Source organism: Carassius gibelio, chromosome B22, assembly GCF_023724105.1.
Source record: "Carassius gibelio isolate Cgi1373 ecotype wild population from Czech Republic chromosome B22, carGib1.2-hapl.c, whole genome shotgun sequence".
Taxonomy (NCBI): Eukaryota; Metazoa; Chordata; class Actinopteri; order Cypriniformes; family Cyprinidae; genus Carassius; species Carassius gibelio.
Window position 1 is genome coordinate 11,964,259 of NC_068417.1, and position 19,707 is coordinate 11,983,965.

The window sequence follows — 19,707 nt, forward strand, 5'->3', positions numbered from 1 at the left end:
ATTTATTCATCTTATAGGGGCAGGTCATATCACGTCTTTTGCGCGCTCAAGTTCGTTATTTCCAATGTAGGCGCGCGGGATGCGCGCTCATAATGGAAGCGACGCGGTCGCGACGGGCTCCCCTTGTCAAAAAATCCTATTGGAATTTCAGTTTATCCTGTAGGATCTTATTGGATTCTTAGAATCCTATTGGATATTCAGATTTATTTTAATGGATTTTCACTTTGTCCTGTAGGATCTTACTGGATTCTTAGAATCCTATTGGATATTCAGATTTATTTTAATGGATTTTCACTTTGTCCTGTAGGATCTTACTGGATTCTTAGAATCCTATTGGATATTCAGATTTATTTTAATGGATTTTCACTTTGTCCTGTAGGATCTTACTGGATTCTTAGAATCCTATTGGATATTCAGATTTATTTTAATGGATTTTCACTTTGTCCTGTAGGATCTTACTGGATTCTTAGAATCCTATTGGATATTCAGATTTATTTTAATGGATTTTCACTTTATCCTGTAGCATCTTACTGGATTCTTTCTAAACATTGTGAATTAAAAAAATTTAATTATACTTTGTCCTGTGATATTTTTTTAATTATATTAATTATTTAGTGAATTACTTTTTAGAGTAACCTTTTTAGAGTAACATTGTGTGTGTGTGTGTGTGTGTGTGTGAGATAGAGAGAGAAAGAGAGAGAGAGGCACAGAGAGATCATGCTGTAAACATCTAAATCTGTATTGTAAAATTTAACACAATTGATCATACTGCCACACCCTAGAACTGTTTTTGTTCCCCATGTTCCTTGTGTGATCTAGTTTCTGTCTCCTGTTAATTGTGTCATTATGTTCATTAACGTTCGTACACTGTAAAACCCAACAAGTTAACTTAACTCAAACCGTTTGAGTAAACAGATTGCCTTGATTTAGGGCTGCACGATTAATCGCATGCGATTGTCATGCGTGTCTCATCAGTAAAGATGGTTCTGTGATTAGCGGTAAATGTCCATCAGCTGCTTTCAAATGGAGCCGCACCTAATATACAGAGCCGTAGATCGTTGACAAGCTACGCAATATCGCGTTCATAACCGCATGCGATTAATCTGCGATTATGAACGTGATATTGCACAGCTTGTCAGTGAATTACGGCTTCCCATCACACTAGATGTGGACTGACATTGCTCAGAAGTCAGATGTTGGTTGAAAGTGAAAACCCAACCTCTGTTTGGTGTCAAAACTCTAGCGTAAATACTCCAAAAACATGACAATCTTCACTTATTATAAACAAGATTTATTTCTGTCATAAATGTAAAAAAGTTCTTATTGAGATTAACAGAGATGTTGATGGTTTATTGAAAATTATAGTTTAGTTTGATGTCACCATTATGCTGATCAGTACTTAGGAAGTATGAGTCTTTTCAGTGTTAGCGTTAATTAAGCTGCTGTAATTATACCTGTTACAGCAAAAACATTGAGAAAATGACAAAGATGTCATTCGATAATATTGGTTACTGGCTGATATTAAAGATGTCTTAATGTAACAATCTGATCAACTGATTTTACCAGGAGTCTGTTCTACGCTATTAATTTAATATTAGTGACTATAGCAGATGTGTTGCAATACACGGGGTCCTGGCAATTTATGTCATTTTATTTTTATCTGATCTTTTTCAACTACATTGTTTTAGAATCACTTCAAACCTTAGGATGCTTAGACATGCAGAGACCTTAAGAATTAGTGTAAGAATCTCAACAATGGTGACATGCATTGCATTCTGGGTGCTACGGATGAGTTTTGCATGATGTACCCAGAATACATTGCAGCATAAAGCATGTCACCATTGTTGAGATTCATACACTAAATCTTGATGTTTGTGTGACAAATTTTTTTAAATCTTTGAAATTATCTGCTTTAAATTAAACTGGGTGTCAGGCTGTTGACCATTGAGTCACTTTAATAAATAATACTTAACTAACACCACACAGTAGCTTGGGTGAAAACAAGTAATCAGACATATCAATCATCAGCAAGCAAACAGCACCATTGAACCACATATTTGTTTGCTGTTTCAGCCACAATAAAGATGACAGCAGCTAAATAACAACACCAACAAGTCAAGTGTCAAATTGCACAACTAAAGCCAACACTTACCAGCATTATGGTGACATCAAACCAAGCTATTACTTTTAAACAGACATCAACATCCACATCTAAACATCAACTTAAATCTTAAGTTATCCTATCTTTTGAGAGAACGTTCTGGGAACAAAAATAAAACTACTCGCTAAAAACATTGTTAGAACAATCCATGGGAATGTTCTTAGAACATTTTAGAACAAAGAAAATTCTAGCTGGGAAGTGCCGCTCCATTTGAAACCAGGTGGTGGACATTTACTGCTAATCACAGAACCGGCTTTACTGACAAAGACACGCATGACAATCACATGCGATTAATCGTGCAGCCCTACCTTGATTTAAACTAGGGCTGCACGATTAATCGCATGCGATTGTCATGCGTGTCTTTGTCAGTAAAGCCGGTTCTGTGATTAGCAGTAAATGTCCACCACCTGATTTCAAATGGAGCGGCACTTCCCAGCTAGAATTTTCTTTGTTCTAAAATGTTCTAAGAACATTCCCATGGATTGTTCTAACAATGTTTTTAGCGGGTAGTTTTATTTTTGTTCCCAGAACGTTCTCTCAAAAGATAGGATAACGTTCTCTAAAAACATTCTACAAATGTTTATCAATAACATTATTAGAACATTATTCCCTAACATTCTAATTCAGATTTAAGCGGATGTTTAGATGTGGATGTTGATGTCTGTTTAAAAGTAATAGCTTGGTTTGATGTCACCATAATGCTGGTAAGTGTTGGCTTTAGTTGTGCAATTTGACACTTGACTTGTTGGTGTTGTTTTTTAGCTGCTGTCATCTTTATTGTGGCTAAAACAGCAAGAGAACATGTGGTTCAATGGTGCTGTTTGCTTGCTGATGATTGATATGTCTGATTACCTGTTTTCACCCAAGCTACCGTGTGGTGTTAGTTAAGTATTATTTATTAAAGTGACTCAATGGGTCAACAACCTGACACCCAGCTGAATTTAAAGCAGATAATTTCAAGGATTTAAAAAAAAAAAAAATACTTTGCTTTGTCACACAAACATCAAGATTCAGTGTATGAATCTCAACAATGGTGACATGCTTTATGCTGCAATGTATTCTGGGTACATCATGCAAAACTCATCCATGGCACCCAGAATGCATTGCGGCATGAAGCATGTCACCATTGTTGAGATTCTTACACTAATTCTTGAGGTCTCTGTATGTCTAAGCATCCTAAGGTTCGAAGTGATTCTAAAACAATGTAGTTTAAAAAGACGTAAATGACATAAATTGTCAGGATCCTGTGTATTACAACACATCTGTTATAGTCATTAATATTAAATTAATAGCGTAGAATAGACTCCTGGTAAAATCAGTTGATCAGATTGCTATATTAAGACATTTTTAATATCAGCCAGTAACCAACATTACCTAATGACATCGTTTTGTCACTGTTTTTGCTGTAACAGATATAATTACAGCAGCTAAATGAACGCTTAACACTGAAAAGACTCATACTTCCTAAGTACTGATCAGCATAATGGTGACATCAAACTAAACTATAATTTTCAATAAACAATCAACATCTCTGTTAATCTCAATAAGAACTTTTTTACATTTATGACAGAAATAAATCTTGTTTATAATAAGTGAAGATTGTCATGTTTTTGGAGTATTTACGCTAGAGTTTGACACCAAACAGAGGTTGGGTTTTCACTTTCAACCAACATCTGACTTCTGAGCAATGTCAGTCCACATCTAGTGTGATGGGAAGCCGTAATTCACTGACAAGCTGTGCAATATCACGTTCATAATCGCAGATTAATCGCATGCGGTTATGAACGCGATATTGCGTAGCTTGTCAGCGATCTACGGCTCTGTATATTAAGTGCGGCTCCATTTGAAAGCAGCTGATGGACATTTACCGCTAATCACAGAACCATCTTTACTGATGAGACACGCATGACAATCGCATGCGATTAATCGTGCAGCCCTAATTTAAACCATGTAAGTTTTAAAACTTTGCATTCAAGTAATTAAGTGATTAACTAAGTGCTGATTGAGAATTAGTGATGAACAGCTGCTGTTAACAAACATAATCACTGAAGAAAAGAGAAACACAAGAACTACTACAACTGACTTCAGACACAGACTTAGATGAAATCAACTGAAATAAAATACATGAAATCTCTCAAGATCTGATTAAACAACCCACAAACAGCATCACCAGCTCCACTTATTAATAACCAGACTGACTTTATTTCTGTCAGACGTCTACAGAAGATCTTATTGAGCATGAACTAAGGTTTAGATGTTGATTTATTGTTTCATTTGAAGTAACCATGTTAGAGATCAGTGTTTGCTTTAGTTGGGCTCTTGACCCTTGACTTTTCTCTTAGTCTTTTCTCTGGCTGTTATAACCATGTGTTTCTAAAACACATTTGTTGTAACTCAAAAGCCCAGAAGAAATGCCATCAGGTGTTAACCTGTACCTAGATGTAAGTTGTTATACTTTATATTGGTATAACAACCAATTATATATATTATTATGAAACTGCTAGGAGTCTAATCTCTGATAAAAAATGGGTTGTGTAATAAAATTGACTATAGTATAAGTGATTCTTAGAGCCAGTGGTTCTGTAATAATCCGTTAATACAAAGACTTTCCAAACAGTTTGGTCTTCTGTGGTGTCAGCTAGTCACACACAGACATCAATAATCAGAATATGAACCTCAACAATGGTGACCATAAAAGAAAAAAAAAAAAAAATGCTGCAGAGCATGCTGGGAGCCATGGATGAGTTTTGTACTACAATAGTACCCAGCATGCATTGCAGCATGTTTTTTTGTCACCATTGTTGAGGTTCATATTCCGATTATTGATGTCTGTGTGTGACGAGCTACTGGCATAGAAGACAAATGTATGTGTACAAAATGTGTATGAAATCATTTTTATATTAACTGATAATCACAGAATCTTTGGCTCTTAGTGTCATTTCTATTAGGTCCACTTGTACTAATTACACATTTGTTTAATCAGAGATTAGACTCTGTATAGATCAATGTTTGTGAATAATAATGAAAGATTATCATCACAGCTATAAAGTACAACAATCTACATCTAGGTACAGGTTAACACCTGATGGCATTTCTTCTGGGCTTTTGAGTTACAACAAATGTGTTTTAGAAACACACAGTTGTAACAGCCAAAGAAAAGACTAAGACAGAAATCAAGGGTCAAGAGCCCAACTAAAGCAAACACTGATCTCTAACATGGTTACTTCAAATGAAACAATAAATCAACATCTAAACCTTAGTTCATTCTCAATAAGATCTTCTGTAGACGTCTGACAGAAATAAAGTCAGTCTGGTTATTAATAAGTGGAGCTGCTGATGCTGTTTGTGGGGTTGTTTAATCAGATCTTGAGAGATTTCATGTATTTTATTTCAGTTGATTTCATCTAAGTCTGTGTCTGAAGTCAGTTGTAGTAGTTCTTGTGTTTCTCTTTTCTTCAGTGATTCTGTTTGTTAACAGCAGCTGTTCATCACTAATTCTCAATCAGCACTTAGTTAATCCCTTAATTACTTAATTGCAATGTATATCTTCTTTCAATGAACTCAACTGAATTAAGTTCAGAGTACTCGTAACTATTAGTTTTTTTAACTTAAATGGCTTAAGGCAATCAGTTTCCTCAAACGTTTTGAGTTAACATAACTTGTCAGGTTTGAGTGAGGCTGTGTCTGAAGTCAGCTGTAGTTCCTTTCTCTCTTTTCTTCAGTAATTCTGTTTGTTAACAGCAGGTGTTCATCACTAAAGCTCAATTAATCACTTAATCACTTAATTGCAATGTATATCTTCTTTCAGGGAACTCAACTGAATTAAGTTCAGAGTACTCATAACTGTTAGTTTTTTCAACTTAAATGGTTTAAGGCAATCGGTTTCCTCAAACGGTTTGAGTTAACGTAACTTAAGGATATCTGTTTACTCAAACCGTTTGAGTTAAGTTAACTTGTCGGGTATTACAGTCAAGGCAATCGGTTTACTCAAACGATTTGAGTTAAGTTAACTTGTCGGGTTTTACACACTCACTGTAAAACCTGACAAGTAAACTTAACTCAAACCGTTTGAGTAAACAGATTGACTTGATTTAAACCCTGTAAGTTTTAAAACTTTGCATTCAAATAATTAAGTGATTAACTAAGTGCTGATTGAGAATTAGTGATGAACAGCTGCTGTTAACAAACAGAATCACTGAAGAAAAGAGAAACACAAGAACTACTACAACTGACTTCAGACACAGCCTTAGATGAAATCAACTGAAATAAAATACATGGAATCTCTCAAGATCTGATTAAACAACCCCACAAACAGCATCAGCAGCTCCACTTATTAATAACCAGACTGACTTTATTTCTGTCAGACGTCTACAGAAGATCTTATTGAGAATGAACTAAGGTTTAGATATTGATTTATTGTTTCATTTGAAGTAACCATGTTAGAGATCAGTGTTTGCTTTAGTTGGGCTCTTGACCCTTGACTTCTGTCTTAGTCTTTTCTCTGGTTGTTATAACCGTGTGTTTCTAAAACACATTTGTTATAACTCAAAAGCCCAGAAGAAAAGCCATCAGGTGTTAACCTGTACCTAGATGTAGGTTGTTATACTTTATATTGGTGATGATAAACATCAATTATTGAACTGCTTGGAGTCTAATCTCTGATGAAATAAGTGTTGTGTAATTTGATTGGTTATAGTAAAAGTGATCCTAAGACCCAGTGGTTCTGTGATAATCTGTTAATACAAAGACTTTCCAAACAGTGTGGTCTTCTACGGTGTAAAAACAGTCACACAAAGACATCAATAATCAGAATATGAACCTCAACAATGGTGACCATAAAAAAAAAAAAAAAATGCTGCAGAGCATGCTGGGCGCCATGGATGAGTTTTGTACTACAATAGTACCCAGCATGCATTGCAGCCTGTTTTTTTGTCACCATTGTTGAGGTTCATATTCTGATTATTGATGTCTGTGTTTGACCAGTTACTGGCATAGAAGACAAAAGTCTGTGTACAAAATGTTTATGAAGTCATTTTTATATTAACTAACACTGAATCACTGGCCCTTAGTGTCATTTTTATTAGGTCCTCTTCTACTAATTACACATTTGTTTCACCAGAGATTATATTCCGATTAGACAGATCAATATTTGTGAATAATAATGAATAATTATCATCACCTATATAAAGTATAACAATCTACAGCTAGGTACAGGTTAACACCTGATGAAAACGATTTGAGTTAAGTTTACTTGTCGGGTTTTACAGTGTATGAATCTGCAAATGCACCTCGTTCGCTATCACGGTGAACTACTCTCAGGTGAGAATCTTTTCTACCACCGGTGACATAATCTCTACTCAGAAGTGTGCTCTTACATCTGAGCATGCTGATCAGTTAGTGTTTGTCAAGAAGAATATGCCTTGATGTGTCCACTGTTTACAGTAACTTACTACTGCCGTTTCAGTATTATGGTTTACACATGTTAATGTTCATGTTGTTTTATAATGTTCATGCACTTTTATCTGTCTAGATGTACAATGTTTACATTTAAGACCAGGAGGCAGTGAGTTATTATGCAAATGCATATTTCTTTGCACGATGTTGGAAATGTTGGCATTAATAAATGCATAAAATTTCCTTATTTCCTTATTCCTTCTTTTTCTTTTCAGTCACATATATCGTGATATATCTTTGATGAAATTTCTTCCAATATATTCAATATCGTAGATATCACGAATCGTGATATTATCATATCGTGTACAACATATCGCCACAGAATTGAATCGTGAGGTACCTGTATCGTCCCACCCCTAGTTATGAGTACTCTGAACTTAATTCAGTTGAGTTTACTGAAAGAAGATACATTTCAATTAAGTGATTAACTGAGTGATAATTGTTAATTAGTAATTAATTGGTTATTAATAAGTGGAGCTGGTGATGCTGTTTGTGGGGTTGTTTAATCAGATCTTGAGAGATTTCATGTATTTTATTTCAGTTGATTTCATCTAAAGGCTGTGTCTGAAGTCAGTTGTAGTAGTTCTTGTGTTTCTCTTTTCTTCAGTGATTCTGTTTGTTAACAGCAGCTGTTCATCACTAATTCACAATTATCACTAATTATCACTCAGTTAATCACTTAATTGCAATATATATCTTCTTTCAGTGAACTCAACTGAATTAAGTTCAGAGTACTCATAACAGTTAGTTTTTTCAACTTATATGGTTTAAGGCAATCAGTTTCCTCAAACGGTTTGAGTTAACATAACTTAAGGATATCTGTTTACTCAAACCGTTTGAGTTAAGTTTACTTGTCGGGTTTTAAAGTCAAGGCAATCGGTTTACTCAAACGAGCGTGTTCAGGGCGCTACCATCTTCCTCTTTTAGTAAATCCTCCTTCAGTTGTTATATTTATTCATATTCGTATTCATATTCACGGGCTTCTATTTATATCTTTATCAGTTTGTTTTCTGTAATTATGTTTTATTAGTGGTTTGCAAGTCAAATTGGTAGCCTGGTATTGGTATTTATTCATATTCATATTCATATTCACGGCCTCCTATTGTAGTTTTCTTTTATTTACTTTAATTATGTTTGTATTTTATTTATTTTCTCTTGTGTCCAAAGCTGTATATCTTTTAATTATTTTTCATTTGGAATGCTGCTAAATTAATGCATAATTTGGATCATGTTTTGTACAACTTTTTTTTTTTTTTTACTTACAGTTAATTCTATATGAATTGGATCCATGGATTTTTTTTAATGTATTATTTTTATCATTTTATTTTTTAAGAATACGGAATGCTGCTGGCCAAATGGGTGCCCTAAGCAGAATTTGTATTATGTCCCCTCCTCAAATTATTATGGAAGTAAAAAAAAAAAAAAAAAAAAAAAGATTTTATAGTCTCAACCATTCAGAAAAGACTATTTTACTTCAATAAAAAGTGGATTAGTCTTTGTAAGGGTTGCGATGTCAGCATGTTTTTGTTGAAGAAATGATAGAGGCTAGCATTTCTATTGCAAAAAGGTGGCCAAAAATGAACGATTAAGTGGATATTTTAATTAAATGTTTGGTCAATATTAAAAAAGAATGTGATCGTCATGTAAGTGTTACAACAGCAATTATCAGACCTCTGGCGCCCTTTGCAAGCATTTGTAATAATAGCCTATGTCATGTAAATGAATTATTTATTTTGTATTAGATTATGTATTTTAACCGTGTTATTCAACTATTATTAATAAACCAATCTTTATTGCCTCATTGTTTTTATATAGTGCATTATATGGATTTTTTTCTGTTTTTATCAACACAAAAATATTATTCAAATACTTTGTAAATTATAATTTGAAGCTATTTGAAGTATCAAAGCCATGGTTTGGATGGTGTCCCCCTGGGTGTCGGTGCCCTACGAAAACTGCGTACACTGAGCCGCGGTACTGTCTGCAAGAATAAGAAACCCCATTTAAGATGATGTCAAATACATGAAGTGTCTTTATAATCTACTGGGGTAGGATGAAAGACATACTGAGGTAGTCAAAAGAAGAAAAAACAACCCACACCAGCTAATATGCTACAGATCAGGTTTTCTGAAACAATCCAAAAGAAGAACCTGATAAAGTGTCTTTGAGACTGACCGTAACTCAGCTCCACTTTCTGTCTAACTCACAAATGTGAACGTGCGTGTGTAAATTGAACAAACTTGAACTAGAACAACTACTAGAACAAACTTGCTTAACGGGGTTCATTCTTAATTAAGACTCAACCCCAGTCTGTGTGAAGAACATGTACACATTTGTGTATCTGTGTCTGAATTCTCAGTCGGAGTCACAATGGTGAGAGAAATGAATGTTGTTAATCGTGGAGTGCAGGCTTGGTGCGCCCAGAGACTGTGAACTGGATTATGAATTGGAAAATGGCTCCATACAGACAACACATATTCTTTCCTAATATACTCTTTCTTCAATTTTTGCTTCCTTGTCTCTGTTCTTCTTGCAATCAATACTTGTGTCACTGGTGTGTCAATCCGTGAGTAGCTACTGCCTATTTTCCCTGATTCTTTCAAAACACTCCCATTATAATCAGTAAAGTAACTACACTGAAAGAATATTTTACCCCTTATTTACATGGCACACGTCTGTGGTGCGTCATGGCCCCGACCCGGTTTTATGGTTTAACTGGTTACCGTGTTAACTGATGAGATATTAATAAACTCAGACTTGCTCATTGATTGATTTTTACATTCTTGTAAAGATTACAAGTTATTGGTATGATCACCATAGCGGCTGAAGTAGGATAAGCAAAAAAATAAAAAATTAAGTAAGTATGTGTTGGTGTGGCTTTCGAACACCAATCTACACTGATTCAGTTCCAGATTTCTGGATTGAAGACAGGACGTTCATCGTCACATCGTGCAGCTGACTGAATCAAGGAAATGTGAACGTGTTAACTTGTGACCTGTGTTGACTTATAAAGAACATTTCATAACGTCTCAGACAAATGTACATTTGTGGTTACTGTGGTTTAATTATAAACGTTATCGTTAACTTATATTTGCCATGGTAAAAACAGGGTACATTTACTTTAGAGACTGCTGACTCTTACCGATAATTGGATATCTGGTGTGTAAATATAAATAAATTATGGATGCTAAAAACACATGACCTATTTATTCAGATAAAATGACAATAATAGTAATTTCGTAGTTCAAATGAAAAAAATCGTGGAGCAATTGGCTGCGCTCAGTCAAAAAGAAAGAAAAAGCTAGAAAAACCCTGCGTGATATGAAAGGCCCAACCACAGGGCGGGACCGTCAAACATTTGTATTATTATTATTATTATTATTATTATTATTATTATTATTATTATTATTATTATTTGAATTATTTATTTATTCTCCATTCATTCATCTTATAATGAATAATAATAACTCAACATTAGGGAGTGTCTAAAGGCTCTAGAATGTAACCCAGCAAGTGTCAGAAACTTGACCAATTGAATCAGCCAGTTTAGACAAAGAGAAATCTGCAGTAATTATTCACAGAACGGTCTAGAAACAGTGAGAACTCTGGCTACTGATCTGCTGTTTGTCTCATTTATAAATCAAATTACATCACTGAGAAAATGGATGCTAATTGACTAAAAAAAGCACTACACAAACAGCGCTAAATGTCGCAATAATGGTAATCAGTATTTAATTCACGTATATTTATGTATAGTAGGCTACACCATTTTCTGGTTCATAATGATAATAATAATAATAATAATAATTCCTTACATTAATATAGTGCTTTTCTAAGCTCTCAAAGTGCTCAAAATCAGCCAACTATCATGAAACTATCATAGTTAATGAAGCCCAAGTGACCACAGCACGGTTATGTGAAGTGTATGCTGTCGAAATGGTGACGTGAAAGGACTTTATTATATTACCATTTTTGAAAATTATGCAGCATTATGAAAGTGTCTTATGCCTGCATTTATCAAGACTGCATTTATGTGAAAAAGTGTAATATTGTGAAATATTTCTGAAATTAAAATGTAAAATATAAAAAAAAACGTAAAATAACGTTTTATTATTATTATTATTATTATTATTATTATTTTAATATACTTTTAAATATCATGAATTTCTGTGATGCTAAGATGAAATTTCAGCATCATTGCTCAAGTCTTAAAGTACACTGTGTACCATAACATCACTGTGTCTGTCATTTGCTCCTCCTGTCTTTTTAATGTTTCACTTGGAACGTAGACAGAGGAGTGCGGTTGAAAGCAAGGGAGGGGTAAAGGTTGATCAGCCACCAGAACATCAAAGCGGATGTCACATAAAACAAAAGATAAGAATGGTTTAAACCAATGAGCATCAAGGTGCCAGGCATGATCATACTTTATGTGACTGACAAAACAACCAGTTTAACAGGTTTTTATAAGAAATTATTCCATTGCATATTAATCATTTACAAACTGATGACAGACTTAGCCGTGGTCATACCATCCACCATGGGTTCAAATACACAAGGTAATCAGTAGTTCATGGGCATTATTACAAAGGGATGTTATGGTTGAACATTTGAAAGGATTTGGCAAGTGATATTTTCTGTGTTTCAGTTTACGGGTTAAGAAAATATGTATTTTTTACATGTTCGATTTGGATTACATTCTGCCTGGTAAGTTCATATTTAAATACATTTAAATACTAACTACACACACACACACGCACACGCACACACACACACACACACACACACACACACACACACACACACACACATATATATATATATATATATATATATATATATATATATATATATATATATATATATATATATATATATATAACTTTTATTTATCCCTGACAACAAGATAGGTTTGTTTAACATTGTGAATTGAATTGAGCAATCCTTTATATATTTAGATTCAGTTCCTCAGTCTGATTCATACAAAATGCAGAATTTGAATTTAAGAAAGTCAAAAACGTATAGAACAGGGGTCTTATCTATGACCATTTATTAGCCAAAACATAGTGTCCCAGATTTGAGCATGAGCTGTCCAACATTAGAAAATCCACAAATTCTTAAATGATTTAGCACAAGCAGCACTAATATATGTGCCATTTACCCTTTAATTACAATTTCTGAAAAAGTTCTTCTGATTTAGATAGGGAATATCTTGGGGATTTCACATGATTTAACATTTTGATTTAACATGTTGGCTTCATTTGGAAATAAAATCTTTGTTACCTCATTGCAGGGGTTTTATTTATAAACATTGAATATGCACAAAATAGGCATCGAAACTGTGTACACAATTTCGTATGCACATAACGCACCTTAGACCATGCATAAGCACTATTTTTCCTGGCGTGAGAAAAGTAATTAAGTACGGAACGATTTTAAAGTCTCTTTTCATTTCATATATATATATATATATATCGATTTATATGATGATTCTTTTCCAGAGTTTATGGCAAATGAATTGTTTGCAAATTACAAAGTTTCACCTCCCTTCCCCTAAACAAATTCTACCCAAAAATAGTTCATTAACAATATCAGCGTCTGAGATGGGAATCAGTGATGAGGAGTGGGAAAGTCTACAGAAGGCTCTCGACTGGCCTGGTCCAGATCTTCAAATCACACTGGATCTGAGCACAAGTCCAGTCCACTCAACATTCTCCACAGTGGAACCGAAAAAGAGTTACAAAGTGGGAGATAACATCTCCGTTATTATCACAGCCAGAGACCACAACAAGAACCTGAAAAGATATGGAGGAGATTTTTTCAAAGCAAAGCTTTTCAATTCACAACTAAAGGTGTGTTTAAGTACATTTAGGTCATTTATAATACGTTTATTGTAAAGTTTTTTTGGCATTACAGTTATCCTCTTCCATTCTTCTTGAAGGCGAGTGTGTATGGGGAGGTTGTGGATCATCGTAATGGGACTTACTCAGCCGTTCTTCTCCTTCCCTGGGAAGGTCAGGCACAAGTCTTTGTACGCCTTGAGCACTCCAGTGAGGTTGTGCAGATTCTTAAAAAAATACAGGGAGTCTTCATTCCCACGCAGCCACTATAAAGGCTACTTTGGAGGAGCAGGACCCAATAAAACCAGGATCAGTGAAGTAGTAGAGTGTAATATTAAATGGGGTGAAGGAAGTTGGAGTAAAAGCAACTGCTGCTGTGAGTATAAGGATATAAAAACTGGAACGGTGTGGCAGTGTGAGAGACCAAAGAAACTGCCATGTGACAAACTGGTTTATCACTCAAAAGGAGGTTTGGAAAACCCATTAAATACCTTTGAGAAGCAGTTTTTTGCGAAGTAAGAAATTATTCGAAACTAATTCCAGAAGAAATGTATATCCGTATAGAAAAAAAGTTTAGAAAATCTCTCTCTCTCTCTCTCTCTCTCTCTCTTCACAGGACTTTAACAAATGTTCGTATTACTGGAGACACACAAATCATCAATATCCTTCCCAACACTGCAGGCGATGGTATGAGTATATCTCTGTGTTAAGTGCTTCAGCACATATATTTGTTTTATAGCTGACATTTAAGTCCACTGACAAGGAATATTTCTTAATATAAAACTGCAAACACTTAATGTGTAATAGCAAAGTAACTAAATGCATGACTTTTACTCAAATCACTGCATCTATAGCACACATGTATGTGCTGAAGAACTTAACACAGAGATCACCACTGTATCAGCGGACCCACATTTACTGTCTTTATATAAAGCAGCAGAAGATCAGAATTTGTGGCTCATCATTGACTGAAGCACAGGCTCTACTCTCCAGCACAATGGTGAACAACAAAACTACATTAAATGAACAGATCTCTCTTGTGCAAACACACATTAATACAGTTGAGTTCAGTATTTACTCTCATTATCAGTGTATGACTTTGCATACATTTTTTTTTAATGGATGTTCACAAATATTTTAGTTAAATTACCTTTTTTCATTTGGTAAATCTGACATTTACATTTTACAGTATATTACTGGTTTTCCTTGACTTAACGACAACAAACTGTAGAAAAACACTTTTTTTTCTGGCAACCATTAATTTACGGCAACAAACTGTAGAAAAACTGTTATTTACTGGCAGCAGGGGCGCCAGTAAATAACTGTTTTTCTACAGTTTGTTTCCTGTAAATTAATTACAGTTTATTACTGTTAAATTATGTTTCATTCTGTTTTTTCTTCATCTTAAATCTTTAACCCTTTAAACCCCACAAGAAAATCCTCAGTTTTAAATGAACAATTATAATGTGTGCACACTACAGAGTGTTAGAGTAACACTGAATCAGTGAAGTTAATGAGATAATTCTGTGATTAATTTATGATTGAGCATCAGTGATGAACACCTGCTATTTAACAACAGAATCACTAAAGGAAAGAGAAACACAAGAACTACAACTGACTTCAGCTACAGCCTTGAATTCATCAAATCTCTCAAGATCTGATTAAACAACTCCTAAAACAGCTTCACCAGATTCACATTACTAACCAGACTGACTTTATTTCTGTCAGATGTCTACAGAAGATCTTATTGAGAGTTAAATAGGTTTATGTTTTTTTCACTACCATGATGGAGATCAGTGTTTACATTAGTTGGGCTCTTGAATGTGACTTTTAAACAACTAATGTTTTTTTTTTTTTTCATGCTGTAACAATGCATCTTTAGAACTTGTTACAGCAAAAAAAAAAAAAAAAAAGTCAACATAAGGAATAAATCTGGTGTTGTTGTTTATAGATTGCCAAGAACAAACACTATTATTTCTGATTCAATCCCGTGTCTCTTCTCTTATTGAATATTGATACTACAGCAAAATAACTGTATTATTAATAATCACTGCTGAACTTTAAGTTATGAAAGACGGTTAAGAAAATTTAACATTTAAAAAAAATAATTAGACATAAACATCAATAATCAGTGTATGAATCACAACAATGGTGACAATCCACAAAATAAATAAACAGATAAGTTCTGAACTTCACAAAACATGCTACTAATGCTTGAGACAAAAGCAAAATTATAAGCACATAAGAATTCAAGAAAATAAGTGAAAAATTAAGGGGCATAATTTATTCATGCCACAATGCATGCTGGGAGTCATTGAGTTTTATCCTGTGCTGGTACCCAGCATGCACTGCATCATGAACCTTTTGATTGTCACCATTGTTGAGATTCATATGCTGATTGTTGATGTCTCTCTTTGAGTGTGGCACACACTTCTGGCCAAAATATTTAAAACTTAAACTGTCATTAAATCCATATATTCTGGTTATCACATTGCTGTTCAATCTTATAAAATTGAAGAAGAGTACAAAAGTCAAGGGTCAGGAGCATAACTAAAGCAAACACTGATCTCCACAATGGTGACGTCAAACGAAACAGTAGCATTATCATCTAAATCTCTGTAATTCTCAATAAGATCTTTTGATCTCTGATCTGATAGAAATAAAGTCAGTCTGGTTAGTAATGAGTGAAGTTGGTAAAGCTGTTTGTTGATTGTTTAAATCATCAGTTGATTTTATCTAAGGCTGTGGCTGAAGTCAGTTGTAGTTCATGTGTTTGTCTTGTTTTTTTTTTCTTTTCTTCAGTGATTCTGCTCGTTAACAGCTGCTGTTCATCAGTGTCTGAAATCACTCATTAGTGTTCATTGTCTCTGTCAGGTGGACTATATTAGTGAACTCATGTAGGGAATAGTGAATGAGGGTGTAGGGTGTGATTTGAAACACAGCCGCTGAGTGTCGACTTTGAACATTGTTAATTTACGATATATAGCAGCAGGCTACCTTCTCGAAAATGAATATTACCCAGAATGAACTGTTTTAATGAAAAACAGTATGTTACTGTCGAAATTTGGCCGTTTTTTTACAGCGATTTTTAACAGTGTACAATTTGTTGCCGTTAAGTCAAGGAAAAACAGTAGTATACTGTTTGTTGTAAATGTCAGATTTACCAAATGATAAAAAAAATTTTATTTAACTAAAATATTTGTGAACATCCATAGAAAAAAAATTTGGCAAAGTCATACACTGATAATGAGAGTAAATACTGAACTCAACTGTATTAATGTGTGTTTGCACAAGAGAGATCTGTTAGATTAATGTAGTTTTTTTGTTCTCCATTGTGCTGGAGAGTAGTGCCTGTGCTTCAGTCAATGATGAGCCACAGATTCTGATATTTTGCTGCTTTGTATAAAGAAAGTAAATTTGGAGTCTCCTGATACAGTGGTGATCTCTGTGTTAAGTATTTCAGCACATACGTGTGAGCTGCAGTGATTTGAGTAAAAGTCATGTATTTAGTTACTTTACTACTACACATTAAGTGTTTACAGTTTTACATTAAGAAATTTTCCGACTCAGTGTAATGAGAGAAGTTCATAGTACTAACATCGTAAGAATGCTAGTTTTTAAACTCAAACTGTTTGAAGCAGTGGGAGTGGAGTTAATTTCCATGGTAGAATTTACGGTAAAATACTGTAAAAAAAAAAATAAGAGTGGAAAATTAATGGTTGAGAGCTGTGAATTAACAGTACTTTACTGGCACCCCTGCTGCCAGTAAATTACTGTTATTTAACGGCACAATTTTTTACAGTGTATGATCTGTGTACATTTTGACAATTTAATTTACTGTTTGGAAAGGAATAAATAGAAGTAGAAAGGAAATGATGGATTTTTTTTCTTCCTCTTTTAGCAAACTGAATGGCTTGACTTCTTTAATTCACGTACATTCTCTTAGCATTTTTTTCCCTAACAGGAATTGGTCAAAACACACACAAACCGATATCATCTTAAATCAAATTTAGCGATGGGAGAATTGACTGAATTAGAATAATTAGTGCACAATCCTTTCAGATGAATGTTTCTTTGCTTTAGGCACAAGAGAGAGATGCAGATCAGGATTGAAGACACCAGTTCCTGCAGGGTTCTATTTGAAAGATGTCTGGAAGTCTTTCGTATGCAACACTCAACAGTTCGATTCTGCCCAAATGTTGAAATGTCTCCAAAATAAGATTGTCTACATGATAGGAGACTCCACCACAAGGCAGTGGTTTGAGTTTTTTGAAAGCAAAGTGCCAGGCAAGTTGATCAGCGACATAAATGGCTTTGATTTGGGGGCTATGACTTTTCTGTCTCTCAATAAAAAAAAAATGCGTGATAGCATGGATGTATAACATGTCTTTGTTTTAGACGGTTGAAACTGAGGCATTCTTCAAAATATCTAGTTCAAGGAAAGAAAGATATTATGAATGTAATACATAAATTAAATTCTGTTTAGTGTTTCGTTGTCCAGTCTCGTTGATGTATAAGTGTGTTTCTACCTTCTTGTTGTGAATTACCTCGATGTGGATTATTAAAGACTTGCTATTTATCTTCTTCCTTGTGCTTCTCTCTCACACTACATCGTGACACAGTTTATTTTTTATCTAAAGCTGGGATATGCTATGATGACAATAAAATGTTTGCATAAGTTGTGGTGTTTTTCTAGGTAACAATAAATTGCAATAAAGTAACCATTTTTACATTATTATAATTTTAATCATCTCACTTTAGAAATTATATACATTTATACAGATCCATATAGAATATAAATACAATTTAAAAGAAATTTGCAGTTGCAGTAACACTATGCAGTTAAGGTAACATAAAAATATCCAAACATCAGCTGAGCTCTTTGAATCATCTCACTTTAAAAATTATATACATTTATACAGATCCATATAGAATATAAATGCAATTTAAAAGAAATTTGCAGTTGCAGTTACACTATGCAGCTAAAGTGCCATAAAAATATCCAAACATCAGCTGAGCTCTTTGCTAGGCCTATACTGTATATCAGTCAAGCTCTATGTTGTTTGGTTGTAATGCAACATAGCATGTTTTTTTGAAGCTTATGTGCACAACCTTGCGGACAACTTCCAGAGGTTTCACAATCATGACTGTTGCAGTTGGCACCACTTCTTTTATATGGGAAGGAGATCCTTCAGGCACAAAACCAGCAGGTGCAGTTTGTAAAAGCTGAACTTGGATCAGTGGATTGTTTTTGTGATCATGTATAATATTTACAATTGATTCAATCTTTCCAATGCAACCATTTCTTAGTTGAACAGTAAAACTGTTGTGTTTGTACTCCTTTCCATATTTCTCTGTAGTTAACAGTTGTCCATTTACAATGGCTCTGTTATATATCTCTGCCGAGTACTCATCTTTGTCAGATAGATCACAGACTGGGAGCATTAAGAACTTGTCCTTGTGATTTAGGACTTTTTGTCGAGAACATCCCAACAAAACGAGACCTTCCAGCTTCTGTGCCTTAGCAACAAGAGGATAAACACCTAGCCAGTCATTGACAAGTTTGTCCACTCTACTTGAGACATCAGCGTTAGTCATAGTTTGTTTCAGTATTTGAGGAATTGACTGAAGTATGTTAAACTGGCGTGCAATTTGAGATGGGATGTAATTTGTTCCATGACACAACCTCTTCAGTTTTTGGTTGTGGCCCTCAAATGAAAATGCAGATGTACACCAAAGAGGTCCAAACATCTTCACAGAGAAGGGCAAGTGTGTGAGTAGATGGACATTGAAGGACATTTGGCACAAGCCATATGTCATTGGTATCTCCTGCACAAACTTTGTTATCTTGGATGTTCCGGCTGCCAAGTCACTTTCTGTGATTGTGTCTTTAAGAAAGCAAAAAATAGCAGAGACTAGAAGTAGCCAATGTTTCAAAAATTTGGTTGGAAGAATCTTGTACAGAACAGGTCCACTGTAGAACAATAGCCAGCTTCGGCATTCTGCAGCCTTCCACCTTTGTGCTACTTTCACAGTCCGTGGTACTCTTGGTATATCAGATGGAGGTTTGATGGTAAGCAGCCTTTGATCCACATGCTTATGTGATGTACCAATGTACCAAGGGCTGTCATGGTACTTGCTATTGAACCACAAGTCCAAGAATTGCTTGGTCACTCCCAAGAGAACACAGTGCATGTAGTCAGTTGGAAAGCTGTCCACAATGTCAAAACCAGTCGAGGGATTCAGGAGGACTAA

General features: G+C 34.6%; 1 protein-coding gene and 1 pseudogene across 1 annotated transcript in view; one reads left to right on the forward strand and one right to left on the reverse strand.

Moving 5' to 3' along the window:
* The window catches only part of LOC127987070 (NXPE family member 3-like), a 79,358-nt gene that overhangs the window by 24,820 nt on the left and 34,831 nt on the right, over positions 1-19,707 (reverse strand). The gene's annotated exons all lie outside the window — the stretch shown is intronic.
* LOC127987081 (NXPE family member 3-like) lies at positions 12,201-17,968 on the forward strand (annotated as a pseudogene).